Raw genomic sequence first — 24,008 nt, forward strand, 5'->3', positions numbered from 1 at the left:
ACCAGGGACGCCCTCAAAGGAAGTCTTATAGTAAAAAAAGGGAAGGCTTCAGGTATGCTCTGGTTGGAGGTTGTTGGCCCAGGAAAGCTGGAAGCTGGCAAACTAGAAAGACATGGCATTTTATATCATTGGTTTGGGGGCATACCTGGCTTTCTCTTTTGGCGCAGGGCTGGAGTGGGGCAGAAAGCATGAAGATGGGGGTCTTCCACCGACCCTGGCGGTCTGGCCTGGTGGCTGCAGAGGCTGTGGTTTGGCTTTCCAGGCTGGTTGCCGCAGAGGCCGTGGGTCAGAGTTCTGTGATCATGGTGGTCTGGGCACTATCCTTCTGTGCATTCAGTCTTATGACATGGGCAGGAGAGTGTGCTGGCCTCCGTTCTCAACTGGAAATAACCCCAAAAGGTATAGCGGGGATGAAAGCCTTGCTTTTAAATTGTCAAGCTGGAGATGGTCCAAGATGTCAGAATTTCTGAGTGTGAATAGTGCGTACAGGTCAAACTAAAATAAACTTTCGAGCCAGGATTCTTGAAAAGTTTGTGGACTTTTTCATATAAATGGGAACAGTAAATGAGTATGGAAGCGTTATTGTATGTCAGTGGGAGACCACATTATTTTTAAATGAGTTTAGGTTAGCCGTCAGCAGGCAAAGAGATCTTCAAACTCTCCTCGGAGTCTCAGACGGAAGTTTCCAACTGAGAGGAACTTACAAGGCCAGGTTTGCTAAGCAACCGTGGACAGGTGCCTCCTGATGTCCCAGTGAGTCAAGCCGGTGATTTTCCATAACCAGAGACTTCTGTGTTCTTACACAATTTCTCCTCTTCCTTTTAGTCTTTCTAAATTAATATACAGTCAGGCCCCCTGTTTCTGTTTTCAGAAGTTTCCGTGAGCCTGTCCTGTTCCTCAGTCTAAAATATTATAAAATGTCAGGTTATTTTTCTGGAATACAGAAATTTAAGGAACAGGTAGAATGTCTTCATTTATTTTCAGATTGTGTGTGGGTGTTGAGTCATGTCTGACTCTGTGACCCCATGGACTGTCGCCTGCCAGGCTCCTCTGCCCAAGGGATTCTCCAGGCCAGAATACTGGAGTGGGTTGCCATGCCCTCCTCCAGGGGATCTTCTTGATTCAGGGACTGAATCCTTGTCTCTTACATATCTACACTGGCAAGCAGATTCTTGACCAATCACGCCTCCTGAGAAGCCCTTTAGTTTTATATTACTGATCTTAAATTCAAGGAGACTGAATATTTTGTAATAACCTTTAAGGGGAAAGAATCTGAAAAAGAACATATATATACCTGTGTGTGTGTATATATATATATATATATCTGCCGGGAGCCAGTGTGAGGAACTCCGCCCATGGCAAGGTCATGAGGAAGGAGGCTCACGCCTTTGCGCATGCCGAGCCTCCTTCCTCATGACCTTTGCCATGGGCGGAGTTCCTCACGCTGGCTCCCGGCATGTGTCTGAATCACTGTAGAGGTAATAGTAAGTGCAGATGGCAAGCGCCAATTTGCAGCTGAGTGGCCACACATTTCTGGAAGGAGGTCATCCTGATAACAATAGCATGGAGTGAAGTGAAGTGAAAGTAAGTCACCCAGTCGTGTCTGACTCTTTGCGACCCCAGGGACTATACAGTCCATGGAATTCTCTAGGCTGGGATACTGGAGTGGGTAGCCTTTCCCTTCTCCAGGGGATCTTCCCAATCCAGGTCTACCGCATTGCAGATGGATTCTTTACCAGCTGAGCCACAATAATAGCATACATTTATACAATTCAGGTATATTGAGGTATAATTTCTTTACAGTAAAATTCATTTTTTTTAAGATGCACAGTTCTATCACTTTGGAAAGATGTACACAGTTTGGAATCACCAATGTAATCAAGTTGTAAAATATTTTCATCACCCCAGCCTTGAGGGTATTATGCTAATGAGATAAGTCAGACAGAGAAAAGCAAATACTGTATGATATAGCTTGTACCTGGAATGTCCAAAAAAGCTGAACTCAGAGTGCTGGCGACCAGGGGCTGGAAGTTGGGAAATAGGCTGTTACTGCTCAAAGGGTACAAACCTCCAGCGGTAAGTGAAGGAGGGTCTAATGTACAGTGTGGTGATGACAGGTAATAACACTGTATCATAGACTTGAAAGTTGTTGATGTGGATGGACCTAGAGTCTGTCACACAGAGCAAAGTAAGTCAGCAAGAGGAAAACAGATACTGCATGCTAACACACACACATAAGTATGGAATCTAGAAAAATGGTCCTGATGAACTGGATTGCAGGGCTGGGATAGAGATGCAGGTGTAAAGAAGGGACTTGTGGACACAGAGGGGTAAGGAGAGGGTGGGACGGACTGAGAGAGTGGCATTGTCATATATACACCACCAGGTGTAGACGGGACAGCTGGTGGGAAGCTGCCGAAAAGCACAGGGAGCTCAGCTCGGGGCTCTGTGATGACCTAGAGGGGCGGGATGGGGCTGGGCGGGAGGAGCTTAAGAGGGAAGGGATGTGTGTCTACACATAGTTGATTCATGTTGTTGTACGGCAAGAACTAACACAATACTGCAAAATGATTATATTCCAATAATTAAATGAAAAGAAGGTTGTCAAGACAGAAGATGGTAGGTGTCTTCACCCCAAAAAAGAAATGGTAATTATGTCACGAGATGCAGGTGTTAGCTAATAATGTTGGTCATGAATTTGTAATAAGTAAATATATCAACCAACACATCAGTACACCTTAATCGTACACAATGTTGTTTATCAATTGTGTCTCAACAAAGCTGGTGAAATCTTTAAAAGGATGGGTGATGAAAAGTGCCCTGAGTTGCTTTCCTTTCGTTTGTTTGCTTTTGAGCCGTAGCTTATTAGGGTTTTCAAAGGATATCACAGCCCATTCTGTAGATTAAGCAGTTTAGGATGACCTGTTTCCCTGGGTTTGTATTAAGGAATTTGAATCCCCTTTGATAGTTACATATTTGACTTTGGATATATGCTGTGATAAAATTTTTAAAAAATGCTTACATGTAAGGTTTTGTTTTGAGCGGCACTGCAGGTTACTATTATGTTATGACTGCAGAATTTGTTTTGTTCAAATAGAAAATCCACCTGGGGCTTTGGAAACAAAGACAAGTGTGATAAATGTTACCTAAGAATCTGTATTAGCAGCTTCTGTGTAAATGCCAAGCAACTTGCTTTCTCATAAGAGCCTGTTTGTTCAAAATTCATTCTTCTCTTGCTCCTCATGGAAGCCGCTTGGGAATGTTGCTGTCACTTTTTGATTTTTTGTTAAGGTTTTATATATTTCCTCAATTCAATGATAAATATTGTAGGCGACTTTAAAACTATGTAGAACCTTATTTAACAATGTATGAAGTTTGAGACAATCACATTGTGTCAATATACTGATTGAGTTCCTAATCCTGGGATCCAAATCTCCATGACTAGCAAAGCAGAGTTTCACGTTCACATTTATATGCCAGATTTTGGCTCCTTCCATAATAACTGCAAAGCAGGTAATCCAAGTTAACAGTAAAGCTTTCACAACTGTGTTAAGTGTTAGGGGAAGCACCCTGATTGAAACCGCCCTCCCTGGCCAGGCACCACGGTAACCATTTGCATGAGTTGTTTTAAGACAGGAGGTTCTGGTAAGGAACACAGAACTAATAAGCCTCCACCAACTGGAAGAGTTCGGGAAAGGTCAAAAGGAGACACCACATGTCTGACCACATCCCAGAATCCTCCTCTCTGGCATTCATCTTGGCTGAACAAGGGTTTCACCACCAGGAAGGACTCTGAGTCAGAAGGATTGGCTAAAGACAACCCGGAAACTAATCCCATCATCATAAAACCTGAGACGACAAGTCACGTGGCAGAGCTGTTCTCCTGGGTTCCCTTCCCCTCCTGCTCTCCACCCGGCTGCCCTTTCCCAATAAAATCTCTTGCTTTGTCAGCACATGTGTCTCCTCGGACAATTCATTTCTGAGTGTTAGACAAGAGCCCAGTTTCGGGCCCTGGAAGGGGTCCCCCTTCCTGCAACATAAGGATTTTATGAAGCCGCTATACTGTAGCAAGATGTTTCCCATAATGTTTGTACATTTGGCCACTAGAGAAACCTTTTCATATTCATAAAAAATTAGCATATATTAGTTTTAATCCCTTCATTTTTATTTTAGTGAACACTTTGGGAGTCAGATTAAAATGACATTCTGCAAAATATTTCACTGTGAGGACCGCTAGCAGTTTCTTTCATTCTAAGAAACTCTCAACATGGTGCTAAACATTGCCCTGGATGAGATGAGCAGACAGAAACTGACTTTATTCCTGTGTTTGGGAGCAATGCAGGGAGAGGGCTCCCCATGTGGCTCAGTGGTAAAGAATCCATCTGCCAGTGCACGGGACTCAGGTTTGATCCCTGGGTTGGGAAGACTCCCTGGAGGAGGAAATGGCAACACACTCCACTATTCTTACCTGGAGAATTCCATGGACAGAAGAGCCTGGCAGGCTGAAGTCCATGGGGTCACACAGAGTCAGACACGACTGAGGACACACACAATGAAGGGAGAATGGACCAAGTTTGGATACTTGGATCCACGGAAACAGAGGGTGGAGGAGTTTTCCAGTGCTGAGGAGGGCTGTCGACCATCTGTGTTGGCTAAGTGGCTTCCCCAGGGAAAAAGTAAACCTCCTCCTAACTGTTTAACAGAAGATAATTTTACAGCTTGAAGCCAGGCAACTAGGGAGCTGGGATCTCACCCTTCCACAGGGACTGGGAATGGGTCCCCTCTCCCCCGGTGTGTGCATTTCACAGGGATGGCTCCAGGGTCCTTGAAAAAGACATTCATGGGTTGTAAAACTGGTAAGAGGCTTCTAAAAAGATTTACATCTTCAAAGGGCAGAGAAAGGATTTTCAATTATAAGTTTTCTGAAGTAAAGTCTCTAAGCAATGGGAGGTCAGGAAGAAATTCATCTGAGTTTCGGTGCAGCAGAGCGGAATGGAGGGCTGTCTAGGTCAATGGTTTCGCCTGTGAAAGTGCAGGTTGGTGCTTGGGTTTCAATGATGCAGAAAGATACAGGATAGGATGCCGGAGGCAAGTCAGGACCAGTGGTCCAGGACCTCTGCCTCAGAGGAGAGGCTTCTTCATTGACCTGTCACCTACGCGATCTGATCTGCAAAGAACATCTCCATTTACCTCCCACTGGTTTCCACATTGCTTTTTTTCTCCCTGTTGCAATCGAATCCCTGTGCTCATTATTGGACTCTCTGCACTTATCTCCATGACCTCCCCTCTGTGCTCTGTTTGGTGATGTTGGGTCTGGGATTCTAAGAATCGTATCTATGCTTCATCAGTGAGTTCTCAGTGTCAACTGAAAAAAATATGCACAGCCTAAATAAAAGTTGAGAATTATGGTTTATTTGGTGGACAAAACTGACGACTTAAGCCCGGGATGCGGCTTCTCAGATGGCTCTGAGGAGCTGCTCTCAAAGGGATGGAGGGAGTTGTTGCAAAAAAATCAGGTAGTGGGAATATCAAATGGTTACTGCTAAAGAAGACCAGGGGCTTCCCAGGTGATGCCAATGGTGAAAAAATCCACGTGGCAACGCAGGAGATGTGGGCTTGATCCCTGGGTTGGGAAGTCACCCTGGAGAAGGTACAACCCTCTCCAGTACTCTTGCCTGGAAAATTCCATGGATGAAGGAGCCTGGTGGGCCACAGTCCATGGGGTCACAAAGAGTCAGACAGGACTGAGCGACTGAGGACACACACACACAGAAACAGACATCTCAAGTTAATGAACTTGGTTCTTTCCTATGTATCAGTTCAGTTCAGTCGCTCAGTCGTGTCCGACTCTTTGCGACCCCATGAATCGCAGCACAACAGGCCTCCCTGTCCATCACCAAATCCTGGAGTTCACCCAAACTCACGTCCATTGAGTTGGTGATACCATCCAACCATCTCATCCTCTGTCGTCCCCTTCTCCTCCTGCCCTCAATCTTTCCCAGCATCAGGGTCTTTTCCAATGAGTCAGCTCTTTGCATCGGGGGCCAAAGTATTGGAGTTTCAGCTTCAACATCAGTCCTTCCAATGAACACCCAGGACTGATCTCCTTTAGGATGGACTGGTTGGAGCTCCTTGCAGTCCAAGCAACTCTCAAGAGTCTTCTCTAATACCGCAGTTCAAAAGCATCCATTCTTCGGTGCTCAGCTTTCTTTATAGTACAACTCTCACATCCATACATGACCACTGGAAAAACCATAGCCTTGACTAGATGGACCTTTGTTGACAAAGGAATGTCTTTGCTTTTTAATATGCTGTCTAGATTGGCCATAACTTTCCTTCCAAAGAGTAAGTGTCTTTTAATTTCATGTCTGCAGTCACCATCTGCAGTGATTTTGGAGCCCCCCAAAATAAAGTCTGACACTGTTTCTGCTGTTTCCCCATTTATTTGCCAGAAGGTGATGGGACCAGATGCCATGATATTCATTTTCTGAATGTTGAGCTATAAGCCAACTATTTCACTCTTCTCTTTCACTTTCATCAAGAGGCTCTTTAGTTCTTCTTCACTTTCTGCCATAGGGTGGTGTCATCTGCATATCTGAGGTTATTGATATTTCTCCTGGCAATCTTGATTTCAGCTTGTGTTTCCTCCAGCCCAGCGTTTCTCATGATGTACTCTGCATAGACGTTAAATAAGCAGGGTGACAATTTACAGCCTCGACTTTCTCCTTTTCCTATTTGGAACCCGTCTGTTCTTCCATGTCTATGTATGGAAAGATGCAGGAGTCTGGGCTCATTGGAATCCTTCCTTTGAGATGCACGTTAGTTGTCTGAGGCCAGTATCCTCTTTTTGTCCATCCTGAGTCCCCCAGGGTGCACATCTGGGGAAGGCTGGCAGTGGCTGCTGGCCTGATGGCTGCGTTTTCGGTTTACTGCTTACTGATGTGGCAGGTGACATTTCCATCCGCATCAGTAACTGGAAAGTACTGATGGGGGAAAGAAGATGGACCATGCTCTTCCAGTCTCTTCTTCCTGTTTGACTCCAGTCCCATGAGCCGTCCACCACCAGTGCTTTCTCCCCAGGGAAGCACCAGGGGGACTGAGGCCAGGGGGACCTCCAGCTCAGCAGAAACAAGAAGTGTCTGTGCAGGGGCTACGCTCTGGTCTTGGAAACTGGCTTTCACCTTTCCTAGGATGTTAACTCCAGATCTCAGCTGGGAAAGCAGGGCAGTGTTTGTCAGATTCTGTAGTTTGTATGTAAAATGTTCAACCAGATCAAAGGGTCAGTTTGTCAACCTCAGGAAAGATGACCTACATTTTAAAGTGTGAATATGTCCTGGAAGCTGCTCCTCGTGACTCCTCAGGAAACCGTTTTGACACTTCTAACCTCAGCTTAATGCATTATTTATTAAGGGAAGTTCATGGTAGTGTCTTTGTACCCTGAAGAAATTGAAGATGAAGTAGGAGAGTGCTGACAACATTTCTCACTCGGCCAAACTCAAGAAATGTCTGTTTATTGCACTAATACCACCTAAAGTGGAGGGCACTTGCCATCAGTAAATAAGCCTCTGAGCAGAGTATAGAGTGACTGAAAATACATCCTCCCAATGAACAGGTGATGGGTTGATAGCCTCTGGCATCTCTGTCTGTCTCTACATATATTTCTGTGTGTCCTTGGAGATGCGTTTCTATTCTGATTGATTGGTAGACATCTTAGTTTCTTCTGTGTTTAAATACTTGGAATGCTAACCTGAATGTCCATCAACAGAGGAACAGATGGAAATAGAAAATGCAGTATATATATGCAGTGGCATACTACTCAGCCATAAAAAGGGTGAAATAATGCCATTTTCAGTAACAAGCATGGACCTAGAGAGTATCATACTGAGTGAAGTAAGTCAGACAGAGAGAGAGAGAGATATGATATCACTTACAAGGAATCTAAAAAAAAGGGATACAAATGAACTTACCTACAAAACAGAAATAGAGCCACAGATGTAGAAAGCAAACTTCTGGTTATCATGGGATAAGAGGGGGAGAGAGATAAACTGAGAGACTGGGATCGACATACATATTACTATTTATAAAATAGATAACTGCTAAGGACCTCTACTCAGCAGGGAACTCTACTCAGTATTCTGTAATGGCCTATATGAGAGAAAAATCCAAAAAAAAATGGATATATGTGTATGGACGAGTCACTTTGCTGTACACTTGACGCTGACTCAACACTGTAAATCAACTATACTCCAATAAAAATGCAAAACAAAACAAAAATACTTGGGAAAATAAATGTGAGTCAAACTTTTAAAAATATTGGTTTATATAAGATCTATTCTCCCTCCTGTCATATCAAAATGTGTGAGTTCAGATATATTTCCCTGATCTGTTTTTTTTTCTCACCTATCAGCTCGAACTCCCAATTACGTGAGTCACAGTAGCCAAGGTGTGGAAGTGAGCTCAGTGTCCATTGACAGGTGAATGGACAACAAAGTGCTGTGTACACACAACGGAATATTACTCAGGCTTAAAAAAGGAAATCCTGCGCCGTGTGACCAGGCGGAGGACACACGACGCTGAGAGAAACGAGCCAGTTGCAGACGGGCAGGTACTGCGTGACTCCACTTCCATGAGATCTGTAAGAGTCAAGCTCACAGAATCAAAGACTAGAGGGTGGGTGCCAGGGGCTGAGAAACGAGCGGAATGAGACATGGCTAATCAGCAGGTGTAAAATGTCAGTTATGCAGACGAGGTAGTTCTGGAGATCTGCTAGCAAGCAGTGTTTTACCCATAAATGAGAATACCATACCACACACTGAAAAACTGATAGGAGACTTCTCTGGTGGCCCAGTGGTTAGGACTTCGTCTTCTAGTGCAAGGAGGTGCAGGTTTGATCCCCAGTTGGGGAGCTAAGATCACACGTGCCTCATGGCCAAAAAAACCAAAACGTAAAGCAAAAGGAATATTGTAACAAATTAAATGCAGACTTTTGAAATGGTCCACGTCACAAACTTAACAAGAAACATCTTTTTTTAAAAAAATCAAATCTAGTAAGTGACTAGATCTTACTTAGTGTTGTTACCAGATATTCTTTTAGAATTTTGTCCTCTTTACGAAATGATTCCATATAACTTTCTAGAATTTTTTTTTTTTCATGTGAGACCTGATCATAAACTTCTGACATCTGTGAAGAATGATTTGAGTTTGAGACGGAAGGACTCTGAAGATGAAAAAATTACAGTTTTCTAGCCCTAAGACAGAATGGTTATTGGCGATCGTTCCCTTGTGAAACGTTTCTAAACTGGTGCTAAGCCAAGAGGAATGTACATCAAACTTTAGAGCTAAGTTGGGCATTGAAGACGAATCAGTGGCTTCATAAGTGCTGAAGGTCCTCTCGGATGAATGACGCTCTTGCGGTAGAGCATCCTTTGGACCGTGCCGTGTGCTGGAGCAGGCCTCCCGCATGGCAGGACAAGCAAGGAGCCTGAAGTCAGATGAGCTGGATGTGAATCCTGGCTTTGCCATCGGCAGTTGTAGGATCCCAAGTGAGTTGACTAAATTCTTGGGCCACGTGGCTCTCATCCGCCAGGCAAGGGGGACAACACCTGCTGGCCTGGGTGTGAAGATGAGCAGTCATCCGTGCAAAGCCCCTGGCTCCATGTCTGATCCCAGGAGGTGCTCGGGGAGTGGAGGAGTGAAGCACTTGCCACCAAGAAGTAGCTGTGAGGCTTCAAAATAAACACAGACAATAACTCAACATTTACCCGAGCATCAGCTAGTGAAGAAGTGTGGAGGATAATCATAGCAGGAGACGTAAGCAGAAGAAACTCACTGAAGTGAGTGTTACCTTTGTGAACAAGGAGTAAGGATTATCAATTTCAAATCAAGGGAGGAAAGATAATCCCATCAAGTATCCAAATAAGGAGCAGCTTTAAGTTGTCACACTAAACAATCAAAAAACCAAATTAAAGCCGAGCAGTGGAGAAAAGAATGTGAAAATAAACCAGGCACAAGCACTGGACTCAAAATGAGTTTCCACAGTTAGGATTTCAATTTTAGCCTCTGGCTAAAAAAAGAAAGGACCGCACAGGCAGGGATGGGGGCCCACCTGGGCAGGTGACGACTGTCTCGTGCCTGGGTCCTGAGTCACATCACAGGCCTTAGAAATTATCCTGGGGCAGAAACCGGCAAGAATGGCCGAAGTCGAATTGTAATTCACAGCATTTCAGAAGGATGGGAGCTCATCATGGAGTTAATTGTCGAAAAGAAAGAAATGGGGTCCTTTTTGGACAAGCGTTCCTGAATGATTGTTTCAGCGGCGCCTGTGTGCACGGCAACACCCTCAATGCAGGGCTTGTCTGTCTGTGATTTTGTTCACTGTTATGGATGTTTTGTTGGTTTGGGCTTATTTTTCCTTGGAGATGACAGTCAGAGAGGGTTCAGAGGCCATAATTATGCTTTGTTATGCCACATGGGTTTCATAATTTCTCAATTAGAGTTTGTTAGTCACAGTTTAAAATGCCTGCACAATTCTTAAACGCCAGCCCCAAATCCACCTTTCACTAATCGATGACTCTTCTGCAGGTGAAATGCATTTCCTCTGGCAACAAATGAAGATGGAAAGGCCTGCTGTGGAGGGAACATGAGCCATCACCAGGGCAGGAAGGTCAGCCGTGGGTTGCCATGGTAGTCTTAGCAGCGGCTGGACCACAGAAGGCTATTTCGGAGAGACGGTGGTAAAACCAAAGCCCCTGTGAGTTAGAGCGCATCACAAACTGGCATAATAGTTTGTGGAGGTCAGAAGTGCACGGATTTCATGTCATCCTGTTTCCATAGCAAGTCTCTCTCCATTCCCTGCATCTGAAACCAGGATCCATTTTTCCCACATGCTCCTTCACTAGGTGAAAACATCCCTCTGGCCTCCTCCATCTGTGTGTGTGTGTATGTGTGTGGAGCATTACAATTCACTTTTCTGACCACCAATTTTTTCAGGTCAAAAGTTTGGATATCTGTTTGAGTGCAAGATGCCGTACTTGGGTGCAGTCTCAAAAACAATAGAATTATCTGTGTTCATTTCCAAGACAAACCATTCAATATCACAGTAAGTGATATGCCCCAACCACTAGTGCTGAAGAGGCTGAAGTTGAACGGTTCTATGAAGACCTATAAGACCTTCTGTAACTAACACCCCCAAAAGATGTCATTTTCATTATAGGGGACTGGAATGCAAAGATAGGAAGTCAACAGATACCTGGAGTAACAGGCAAATTTGGCCTTTGAGTCCAAAATGAAGCAGGGCAAAGGCTAACAGAGTTTTGCCAAGAGAATGCACTGGGCATAGCAAACACCCTCTTCCAACAACACAAGAGAAGACTCTACACATGGACATAACCAGACAGTCATGCCTAAATCAGATTGATTATATTCGGCCAAAGAATATAATACAGGCAGCAAAAACAAGACCAGGAGCTGACTGTGGCTCAGATCATGAACTCCTTATTGCCAAATTCAGGCTTAAATCGAAGAAAGCAGGGAAAACCACTAGACCACTCAGGTATGACCTAAATCAAATTCCTTGATTATACAGTGGAAGTGAGAAATAGATCCAAGGGCCTAGATCTGATAGACAGAGTGCCTGAAGACTATGGAGGGAGGTTTGTGACATTGTATAGGAGGCAGTGATCAAGACCATCCCCAAGAAAAGGAAATATAAAAAGGCAAAATGGCTGTCTAAGGAGGCCTTACAAATCGCTGAGGAAAGAAAAGATGCAAATGGCAAAGGAGAAAAGGAAAGATATTCCCATCTGAATGCAGAGTTCCAAAGAATAGCAAGGAGAGATAAGAAAGCCTTCTTCAGTGATCAGTGTAAAGAAATAGAGGAAAACAACAGAATGGGAAAGACTAGAGATCTCTTCAAGAAAATTAGAGATACCAAGGGAACATTTCATGCAAAGATGAGCACAATAAAGGACAGAAATGGTATGGACCTAACAGAAGCAGAAGATATTAAGAAGAGGTGGCAAGAATACATGGAAGAACTGTACAAAAAAGACCTTAATGACCCAGATAATCACGATGATGTGATGACTCATCTAGAGCCAGACATCCTGGAATGAGAAGTCAAGTGGGCCTTAGAAAGCATCACTAGGAACAAAGCTAGTGGAGGTGATGGAATTTCAGTAGAGCTATTTCAAATCCTGAAACATGATGCTGTGAAAGTGCTGCACTCAATATGCCAGCAAATTTGGAAAACTCAGCAGTGGCCACAGGACTGGAAAAGGTCAGTTTTCATTCCAATCCCAAAGAAAGGCAATGACAAAGAATGTTCAAACTACCACACAATTCACTCATCTCACATGCTAGTAAAGTAATGCTCAAAATTCTCCAAGCCAGGCTTCAGCAGTATGTGAACTATGAACTTCCATATTTTTAAGCTGGATTTAGAAAAGGCAGAAGAACCAGAGATGAAATTGACAACATCTGTTAGATCATAGAAAAAGCATGAGAGTTCCAGAAAAACATCTACTTCTGCTTCATTGACTATGCCAAAGCCTTTGACTATGCGGATCACAACAAACTGGAAAATTCTTAAAGAGATGGGAATACTAGACCACCTGACCTGTCTCCTGACAAATCTGTATGCAGGTCAAGAAACAACAGTTAGAACTGGACATGGAACAACAGACTGGTTCCAAATCAGGAAAGGAGTACATCAAGGCTGTCTATTGTCATCCTGCTTATTTAACTTATATACAGAGTACATCATGAGAAACGCTGGGCTGGATGAAACATAAGCTGGAATAACCTCAGATATCCAGATGACACCACCCTTATGGCAGAAAGTGAAGAGGAACTAAAGAGCCTCTTGATGAAAGTGAAAGAGGAGAGTGAAAATGTTGGCTTAAAGCTCAACATTCAGAAAACTAAGATCATGGCATCTGGTCCCATCAGTTCATGGCAAATAGATGGGGAAACGGTGGAAACAGATTTTATTTTTGCGGGGGCTCCAGAATCACTGCGGATGGTGACAGCAGCCATGAAATTAAAAGATGTTTGCTCCTTGGAAGAAAAGCTATGACAAACCTAGACAGCATATTAAAAAGCAGAGACCTTACTTTGCTAACAAATGTCCATTTGGTCAAAGCTATCGTTTTTCCAATAGTTACGTACGGATGTGAGAGCTGGACTATAAGGAATGCTGAGCACCGAAGAATTGATGCTTTTGAACTGTGGTGTTGGAGAAGACTCTTGAGAGTCCCTTGAACTGCAAGGCAATAAAATCAGTCCATCCTAAAGGAAATCAGTCCTGAATATTCATTGGAAGGACTGATGCTGAAGCTGCAGCTCCAATACTTTGGCCACCTGATGCAAAGAACTGACTCACTGGAAAAGACCCTGATGCTGGGAAAGATTGAAAGCAGGAGGAGAAGGGGATGACAGAGGATGAGATGGTTGGATGGCATCACTGACTGGATGGACATGAGTTTGAGTAATATCCGGGAGTTCGTGATGGACAGGAAAGCCTGTTGTGCTGTAGTCCACTGGGTCACAAAGAGTTGGATATGACTGAGTGACTGAACTGAACTGACCCTGAGTCCAGAATAGAGGTAAAGAACCTGCCTGCCAGTGCAGGAGATGTGGGTTTGATCCCTGGGTCAAGAAGATCCCCTGGAGAAGGGAATGGCTACCCACTCCAGTATTCTTCCATGGAGAATCCCATGGACAGAGGAGCCTGGTGGGCTACAGTCCATGGGGTCTCAAAAGAGTTGGACATGACTTAACAACTCAACAGCAACCGTACATAGAGAAAAAGAGACTGGGTTGGAAAACCCTGTGACCCGGAGGGAGAGAACAGGCTCCAGAAGAGAGGCATTCAGAAGGTGACCCGATGACCAGGGTCTGCTGGCTTCATAGTGCAAAGGCTGGACACTGTTGTGTCTAAGTATTCTCTCTCCTTTGTGCCCCCTCCCCCCTCCCCTTCTTTTCCCAGCTTTCTGGGATCCCAGAACAAACACATGGCATATATTGGGAACATGAGTAACAAAACTATGCATTTAGAGTAATCACTGCTTAATCAAGTTGAGTTGTATTCAGAAGTGAGACATCTCACAAGGTTGCGTGTATTGCTAGGCATCTTTCAGGGGACGGTGGGGACCCTCGATTGCAGAATCACTGGTGAGTGACATGCCTTCCTGCGGCATTGGTGGCAGCCCCAGGTTTCTGTCTGATCACATTGATTCCTCTCTGAGCTCAGACAAGTCCGAAGCAATCATCTCCCCTGTGCCTGATGAGCAGAGGCAAGCCCTGCCTCGGTGTGACAGTAACAGGACAAGATGTGAAGGCAGCTGATACAATACAAACGTATCACTGAAACGTAATAAATCACTTAGTGAAAGAGCAGATGAAGATTTTCTGTCTTTCTCTGGATCCGTCTTCTTTTCCGTAGGGCAGGGACTAGGTAGCTTGTGAGGAGAGGTACCATCTATCTGCTTTAGAGAGGCTCGTCTTCTCTGCTACTTCCGCTGGTTTCCCCCGTGGAGATGGTGAGAATCTTTGGTGTTGGAGGGCCATTACTGGACTGATTGCTTTCCTGTACATTTCACAGTGCTCCTAGGTCTTGAGAGTCCATCGAACAACGCTCATCTCCATGGCTTGGTTTCCTAAGAAGAGAGGTGAGAAGAGAGGTGAGAATCAGCTGAGATCAATGAAGCCTTTTGATAGACTTTTCTTGGTATTGAAAAGTAAAAGGGGATTATGAATTTGAAAAGCAGAAACACAGCCACTTGGAATCTGACCTTGAATGTTATCCAGACGTTAAGTGGAAATAATGTTATTTATAAGTAAACTATTTTTTCCCCAGGGTAGGAAGACCAAAGTTAGAGCGAAGCTTGAAAGAAGGGTATTTTTTGAAATAAGGAAGCCAAACGGGGAAAAAAGAAAGACTGGAGGAAATAAAATCAGTGACGGCAATGCCCGCTGATGTTTGCATTTACCCCACAAACGTTTGTTCAGCTAGATCCACATCGAGCCAGGTGCTGAATGTGAATAAGTTCCCGGCCAAGTCAGCAAACAGCACTTCAGAGAAAAGGAGTCAGGGAAAAGGTGATTCCTGTTTCCATTGCAGTAGTAACTTGATTAAGTCTTTGGCGCTGGATTGCCTTCTCGTCCTCATTTCTTTATTCCCTCCCTCTGGCAAGTGATTTCCCAGTGTGTAGAGTCGGGAGGGTGTGTTTCTTGGCCCCAGAGTCCTCGGGTTCAACTACTTTCTTTGGCCAATGGAATTTTGACGAACTTGATGCGACCTGTGCTCTTAGAGGTGCTAGCGTGGTCTGGCTTGGCCTCTTGCCCTCCTGGGATCCATCACGAGAAGGATGTGTCCTGGATAGCTGCTGATCCAAAGAGAATGTGGGGCAAGTGGAACAGAACTGAACCCGGATCAGAGACTGAAGCCAACCTCAGCTGACTCACAGCCTCCTCCAGTATTCTTGCCTGGAAAATGCCATACGCCGAGGAGCCTGTGAGGCCACTGTCTGCGGGGTTGCTAAGAGTCAGACATGACCGCATACGTGCACTTACAGACGATGAAATATTTGCTTGCGTGCTCAGTCGTGTCCGACTCTTTGCGACACTTCCACTCCAGCTTCTCTGTCCACGGGGCTTCCCAGGCAAGAATCCTGGGGCAGGTTGCCATTTCCTCCTCCAGGGGATCTTCCCAACCCAGGGATTGAACTCACGTCTCTTATGTCTCCCGCATCAGCAGCTGGATTCTTTACCATTGTGCCATCTGGGAATTCAGAGTTTATAGATGATGAACTATTGGCCTTATGAACAACAAATGTAACTTTAGTTTTGAAACTATTCAAGAGGCTGCTTTAGCTGAAAAAAAAAAAAATCACATAGGGGCAAAAAGTTTCCCCAAAGAGGCATGTTTCCCAGTCTAAGAGACATGACAACAAGGTTCACTTAGATCACCTTGGAATTCTCATATATTTTACCAACTGTTTTCCTTAAGTCACTAGGCATTTCTCCTTTTCCTGCTCCCTTGCAGGCTCGAGAGGGTGATCCCCCCGCCATGGTTGCCATCACCAAATCAGCATCTGAGCCACGAACACTCTATGGCCCTGCTCTTGCCACCACTGGAAGGGAGGTTGCTAACACCAGAGCTCAAGGGGCTTGTGTCTGCCCCAAGGGCATGGTCCCCTCATGGCCGAAGTTGCTGGGACCAATTCTGCAGACATGGTACCTCTTCTGATTCTCACTCAGTGTCCATGGCAACTGGCTCATCCCAGGTTGCTGCCATGTTAATCAGGGCTAGGGTAAACACCCCAAGAGACAGACGTGGCATTGTGATTGAATTCCTCTTCTCCATCTCTGGCATTGCCCGCTGTTTGCAAACTCTCCTTGAGAATCTGGACTTTCTTCTCAAGATGCATTCTGTGCTGGGACTCTCTTTAGTTCTTGTGTAAGAATTCCTCTGGCCGGCTGCTTCATCAGCCTCTTATCATCCTTTAGGGCGACCTGAGTCACCCCAGGCTGGAGTGCCAACCCCGCAGGGATTTACACATATCTTGTTTTCCTGCCATGGAGGAAGACAGTAGGATAGGCCGACAGAGACTTGACCGTTTTGAATCATCGATATTAAAACAAGGAAGAGAGAGAAGAGCTATGGGAAAGACACTGGGTGGTCCAGCCTATTCTGAGCCAGCTTAGGGAATCAACGACACTTCGTTGGCAGGAAATACCTGCCTTGAATCCCACGGACACTTGAGACAAGGTTATAGTTCTGGATGGTTCTCAGAGTGAGGGTCAATACCAAAATGATCCAAGCTTTGCAGAACTCTAAAAATCTGTCACCTGGAATAGAAAGAGGATCACAGATTGTGGCAGGACAGGGACCTCAAGGGACAATGCTAGGAGATGCAGCCATAAAGCAAATGACGTTGGCAGGGACTTCGGACGCTTGAAATGCCCCTTTATGCTCCTGGTACATAGTTTTAATGAGATGGTGTCTAAGGATCCTTGCACCTCTAACTTTATATGATTCTATCCAGGCATTTAATGGAAAATCTCAGTTGTTTTCCAATGCAGCTGCCGCAGTCTGCTATTTTAATGGGCTTGCTTTCCATCCTGAATGTCCAGAGGAGGTGGACATAAATCAGCTTGAGCTCCATCTGTCCCTTCGATCGAGGGAGAAAAAGTCGCATAATATTGGAAGAGAGAGGTTGGAAGATTTTCTTGTCTGTGGGAAAAGGGATGATGGGCTGAAATAAATAACTGGCAGGAACTGTCTTTGTTTCACTCTGATAAAACATGCAAGGAGGGGAAGAGGGGCCCAGGGAGACCTCATGTGTCTGGGAGGGGGAACGAGGCTTGAACTCTGGAGGTTCATACACTTTGACTATATTTATCATCATTATCAACTCTTCTGTCTTGAGCTGAATTCCAATTTTTACTCTACTCACAGAACTCCTCCTCCTAGTATTTTTGTGGAGTAAAGCTGATTATAAAAACTCTTTTCTTCACCATTTGGCTTAATTCCTCATGTTAAAGATGACAGTAAAAAATCACCTTGGTTCAGACCTGCTGCTTTAAATCCCTTTCTGGAAGGAAGTCTGCAGACTCCTCTAATTTGAAGTCCATCCTTTAAGAGATAGATTGAGAGTTCCCTTTATTCCTTTGAAAAGAAGACGGTATTAAAAAACCAGTTAATACTCATATTGAGAACGTAAAGGCAAGGCTTAGTCTTTTTCAGAAATTAAATTAAGAAGTTCACTTTAAATCTCTCAAGCTTTCCCTTTGGTACTCATAAAATGCCCATTCATTATTTTTAAAAACAACAACAAAACACTTATCTCTTTCCAGTGAAGTGAGTTGGTCAATCTTGTTTGACTCTTTGCAACCCCATGGACTAGTCCATGGAATTATCCAGACCAGAATACTGGAGGGGGTAGCCTTCCCTTCTCCAGAGGATCTTCCCAACCCAGGGATCGAACCTAGCTCTCCCGAGTTGCAGGCAGATTCTTTACCAGTTTAGCCACCAGGGAAGCCCAAGAATACCGGACTGAAAAAGTAGGTTAGAAAAGCATCTGAGCCCTAACAAGCACTGATGTTGGCTTCCCTTACTCCACGGTGTAAAAAGCAGTAACGCTACTTTTCCTTTAACATAGTTCGTGATTTTTTCTTGTTGCTGTTACTTTGAATGAGACCTGTCCTCACCCCTCACTCAATGAGCCAGTATTTACAGCGATGAAGCTCTGCCTGGGAGGCACCTCCAGGGAACAGGAAGGAGGTGGGACAGGCCCCTTCTGTTCTGAAGGAGACTGAAACAGGGCCGAGGGAATTGAATCTAACTCTTGTTTATGTGCGAAAGGTGGCTGTCAGCTCGAGACCGGACAGCGAAAAACACGCCCCCGGTCCGCCGCATCGGAAGCAATGAGGATTGTAAATAGCAGTTCATTTCCTCCGGGTCCAACCACTAAGCGAAAGTTCGGGTCACGTGGTTCCCAGCCCAGGGCTCTTCCTTTCGCCCTGAGCTCTGTGAGGCTGATCTGGGGTCGTTCCTCGTGGGTCCTGGCGGGTCTCCCTCCACCACCTCGCCTGCCCAGTATCTTTTCACTGTTTCCCTGAACTGTGGTGCTGGAGAAGTGTGTTGTGAGCCCCTGGACTGCAAGGAGATCCAACCAGTCCATCCTGAAGGAGATCAGTCCAGATGCTGAAGCTGAGACTCCAATACTCTGGCCACCCGATGCAAAGAACTGACTCATTGGAAAAGACCCTGATGCTGGGAAAGATAGAGGGCAAGAGGAGAAGGAGATGACAGAGGATGAGATGGTTGGATGGCATCACTGACTCAATGGACATGAGTTTGAGCAAACTCCGGGAGTTGGTAATGGACAGAGAGGCCTGGGATGCTGCGATTCATGGGGTTGCAAGGAGTTGGACACGACTGAGCGACTGAACTGAACCGAACTTGTTATCTGCTGATTGTTCTCAGCACAAAGCCCTGGCAGAAGGTCAGGGACGGGTGGGAAGAGGGCAGGCCAGGGTCCTCATTCCTTTGGCTTTCTCCCTGGGTGTGTGTGTAGGGGGTTGTCCAGCAGTATCTCCTGGCTGAAAGAAGCTGCTCCTCTCCAGGAAAGCTGACCTACTGTGTTCCTCTCCTTCTGGGGCTTGCCAATCTGTTCCTCAACTTGTACCATCCCTGGGCCCCTGCCTTCTCTGGTCCCCACGCTCTCTCCTCACCTTTGCAATTCATCTGCCTGAAAATAAACCCTGCCTGAAGGGCCCACAGTTCAGTGTTCTGGCTTTTTGCTTGCTTGTTTTCTTTTATTTCTTTTTAAAATTCATTTTTAATTGAGGGATAGTTGCTTTACAACACTATGTTGGTTTCTTTTTAAAAGAATTTATTTATTTTAATAGGAGGATAATTACTTTACAAAAAGCTGTGTTGGTTTCTGCCATGTATCCACATGAGTCAGCCACAGGTACACATATGTCCCCTCCCTCCTGAGCCCCCTCCCACCTCCCACCCCTTCCCACCCCTCTAGGTTGTCACAGAGCACTGGGTTTCAGCTCCCTGCTTTATACAGTAAATTCCCACTGGCCATCTGTTTCGCACACGGTAATGCGCCTATTTCCAAGCTATTCTCTCCATTCATTCCACCCTCTCTTCCCCCTCCCAGGCCCACAAGACTGTTCCATATCTGCATCTCCATTCCTGCCCTGCAAATAGGATGCTGGAGACTCTGACTGGTACAGGACCTTCTTATTAAACTCTTGAGCTACTGGAGGGACAGAGGCCAGGACCTCAGACCCCACTGTCCCTTGGGGAGGACTCATATTCTGGTGGGGACTCCTTCATAGATGTCATTAGGCAATCATCTGACTTAGTCACTCCTCATGGCAAACTTTGAACTGTTGAAGCCAAGTGCAGCTCTTAAATAAAAAATAATTTGTATCCAGCAAATGGAACCGATTTGAAAAGGAATGGCTCATGGTGATTTAGTGAATTGTCAGGTTCCTATTTCATAAATAACAAAATAGAAATTAGGAGCGTGTCAGAACACATTAGCACTCACCCATAAATAAAAGTGATTTTATTAGAAGTGGTAAATTATGCTTACTTAATTCACCTTGTCATGCCCGGCACTTTGCTATATATCCTGTGGGTTTTTCCACTCCCTGGATGTGTTACAGTTCAGCAAGACAAACATATTGGGTAAGTGATGTAATAGAAATGCAATTATGAGTAAATAAATCTTGGTTTCCTCTGTTTCGTGCAGTAGGGCTTGGCTGTCTCTCGGCGGACGTACAGGGCCGAGCTTCACGAACACGGGAGATTCACGCTCACTCTCGGTGTATCTCTCTCTCTCTTTAAGGCCAAGTGGTGGAAAAGAAATGAAAAGATGAAGAGTCTGTCCATGAACGTGAGACGCCAGAATAAAGGAGTCTTCCTCCTCCGCTGGGTGGTATTGACCCTGCTAGTGTTTTGACTTCTGGGGAGAGGAAATGTTTGATCCACGCAGTGGTTTGGCGGTCACAGCTGGGCATGTCTGGCAGGCCAGGTCCGAAGGCATGGGAAGCAGGGTGTTCTCCCAAAGACAAACCTCCACTGACTTCATTTCTGTAAGTGTACAGTCCTGATTGGGGATCACACGGATACACATCGGAAAGTTCCAGGAACACATGGTGACTATGGCCCTAGATGAGAGTCAGGAAGTCAGGAGGTGTCTGAGGGGCCCTCCTGGAGCCCATGGAGCTTGATGGGCACATCAGAGCGGACGTCAGTATCCCATCTCTTCCGTTTGACAAGGATGCGCAGGTAGAGATCTGTGTCTCGGCTCTCTCGTCGGACAAGGCCAGTCCTTAACAAAACTCCCATCTTTTGGAGCACCTCAAACTCTTTCCACAGCTTCTCCCTCCTCCCCAGGAGGACTCAGGGACCTTCAACTCCCTCCTGCCCTGGGTTCCTCTCCAATGGTTCTTCATCCCCCCGGCCCTGTGTCATCATCCCATCTCAGAAGTTTCTCCCCTTGGCCCTTGAAAACACCTACTTCTGTTCTACTTTTCCAGGACCCTGTCTATTAAATATTATAAAAATAATGCATATAAACAATTCAATTCAGTTCAGTTCAGTCACTCAGTCGTGTCTGACTCTTTGCGACCCTGTGGACTGCAGCACGTCAGGCCTCCCTGTCCATCACCAACTCCCAGAGTCCAACTCATGTCCATTCAGTTGGTGATGCCACCCAACCATCTCATCCTCTGTTGTTCCCTTCTCCTGCCCTCAATCTTTCTCAGCATCAGGGTCTTTTCTAGTGAGTCAGTTAATACACTGTTGATGAGTTACCCCCTTCCTGGAAACATAGTGCCTTCAGCCAATAGAAGGCTCCAGGCAGGGGAAGGTGGGGAGGGGCGTTCTCTGGGACCCTTTGGGCCAGCATGAGGCTCCCTGCTCATGGGATGTCATGGCCCCTTGGGACATGTAAGCTCTCTTCCTGGGAGGCTCTCCCCGCACCTCCAGGGCTGGCTGGGGCTGGTGGTGCAGCGCTACATATTCAGTAGTTTCTTTGGCTGTGCTGGGTCTTTGTTGCTGCGAGGGCTTTTCTCAGGTTGCAGAGCGCTGGACTCCCCTCTGGGTGCGGTATGTGGGCATCTCATTGCCGTGGCTTCTCTTGTTGTGGGGCACAGGCCCTAGGGCACGTGGGTATCAGGAGTTGCAGCTCCCAGGCTCTAGAGCACAGGCTTGTTAGTGGTGGGGCATGGACTTAGTTGCTCTGCAGCACTTGGGATCTTCCCAGTCCAGGGATCGAACCCGTGTCCCCTGCATTGACAGGCCGATTCTTTACCACTGAACCGCCAGGGAAGCCCCAGATACAGTGCTATATAAACCTTTCATTATAGTGACACTTTCAAAAACATTCTCCTGGCTGAGTACTTTGCATCTGATCCCCCGTATGGTAAGGGGAAGTATTTTTCTCGTTTGACAGCTGGGGGAAGTGAAGCTAATAATAGCAGAGTCAAGGACCCAGACCTTCTGAACCAGCACAGCCCCTGCTACTCCTGTGCTTTTTCCCACTCTGCTTAGCTTCTGAGATCAGATGAGATCGGGCGTGTTCAGGGTGGTATGGCTGTAGCAGCCTGTGGCTTTTCTGAAGATGCAACCCAACTGAGTTTGGTTTGCTGAAGACATCTGGGCATTAAGTTCTGAAGTCCAGAAAAAGAGGGTGGCTGGTGATGGTGAGTGGATAAATCGCTGCAGTTAGTCCAGCTCATTGAAAGAGTCAAACGTCCTTTGTAGCTGTTGCATTCATCAGTGGGGTCCAGTCGTTTTGTGCTTAAAGTTTAATGAAACACTGTGCTATGTCTGTTTAATTATTTCCATTTTACAAATGAGGACATTGAGGTTTAAATGCACCAAGTGATTGTCCGCTGAATCACCGGTCAAAAGGAACTAGGATTTCTGACCCAAATCTGCAATGATGAGGATAAAGGGAAAAATCAGATTCTAGTTATAACATGGAGTTGATGGGGTCTGCAATCACTGCATCTCTTAGGTACTGAAAACCATACATAGTAAAAGATTGCGCTTACACTGCATCGTGTCCGACTCTTGGGGACCCCTCGGACTGTAGGCTGCCAGGCTCCTTTGTCCATGGGATTCTCCAGGCAAGAATACTGGAGTGGATTGCCATTACTCCAGGGGATCTTCCTGACCCAGGGATCATACCCTCATCTCTCGTGTCTCCTGCATGGGCAGGTGGGTTCTTTACCACTAGCGCCAGCTGGGAAACCCTAGTAAAAGACTAATCATGTACATTTGCTGGGTGTATTGGGTGTTAGTACCACTGTCCATCTCCATATTTAAGCATGGTTGATTGTCCAAAAACATGAGAAATAAACAGTTATTTTCTGAGTCAGTGAGGGTAACCTCTGCCTTGGGAGGATTAATGCTGGTGTTTAGTTCAGTTGCTCAGTCATGTCCAACCATTTGTGACCCCATGGACTGCAGCACATCAGGCCTCCCTCAGTTCAGTTCAGTTCAGTTCAGTTGCTCAGTCGTGTCCAGCTCTTTGCGACCCCATGAATCACAGCACGCCAGGCCTCCCTGTCCATCACCATATCCCGGAGTTCACTCAGACTCACGTCCATCGAGTCCATGATGCCATCCAGCCATCTCATCCTGGGTCATCCCTTTCTCCTCCTGCCCCCAATCCCTCCCAGCATCAGAGTCTTTTCTAATGAGTCAACTCTTCGCATGAGGTGGCCAAAGTACTGGAGCTTCAGCTTTAGCATCATTCCTTCCAAAGAAATCCCAGGGCTGATCTTCACAATGGACTGGTTGGATCTCCTTGCAGTCCAAGGGACTCTCAAGAGTCTTCTCCAACACCACAGTTCAAAAGCCTCCCTATCCATTACCAACTCCTGGAGCTTGCTCAAACTCATATCCATTGAGTCAGTGATGCCATTCAACCATCTCATCCTCTGTGTCCCCTTCTCCTCCTGCCCACCATCTTGCCTAGTATCAGGGTCTTTTCTGCTGTCAGTTCTTTGCATCAGGAGGCCAAAGTATTGGAGCTTCTTCAGCTTTAGCATCAGCCCTTCCAATGACTATTCAGGACTGATTTCCTTTAGGACTGACTGGTTTGATCCCCTTGAAGTTCAAGGCACTCTCAAGAGTCTTCTCCAACACCACAGTTCAAAAGCATCAGTTCTTGGGCACTCAGCTTTCTTTATGGTCCAACTCTCACACCCATATATGACTACTGGAGAAACCATAGCTTTGACTAGACAGACCTTTTGTTGGTAATGGCTCTGCTTTTAAATATGCTGTCTAGGTTGGTCATAGCTTTTCTTCCAAGGAGCAAGTGTCTTTTAATTTCATGGCTGCAGTCACCATCTGTGGTGATTTTGGAGCCCAAGAAAATGAAGTCTGTCAATATTTCCACTGTTTTCGCCTCTATTTGCCATGAAGTGATGGGACCATATTCCATAATAATTCCATAATTTTT

Source organism: Ovis aries, chromosome 4 (assembly GCF_016772045.2).
Source record: "Ovis aries strain OAR_USU_Benz2616 breed Rambouillet chromosome 4, ARS-UI_Ramb_v3.0, whole genome shotgun sequence".
NCBI classification, from domain to species: Eukaryota; Metazoa; Chordata; class Mammalia; order Artiodactyla; family Bovidae; genus Ovis; species Ovis aries.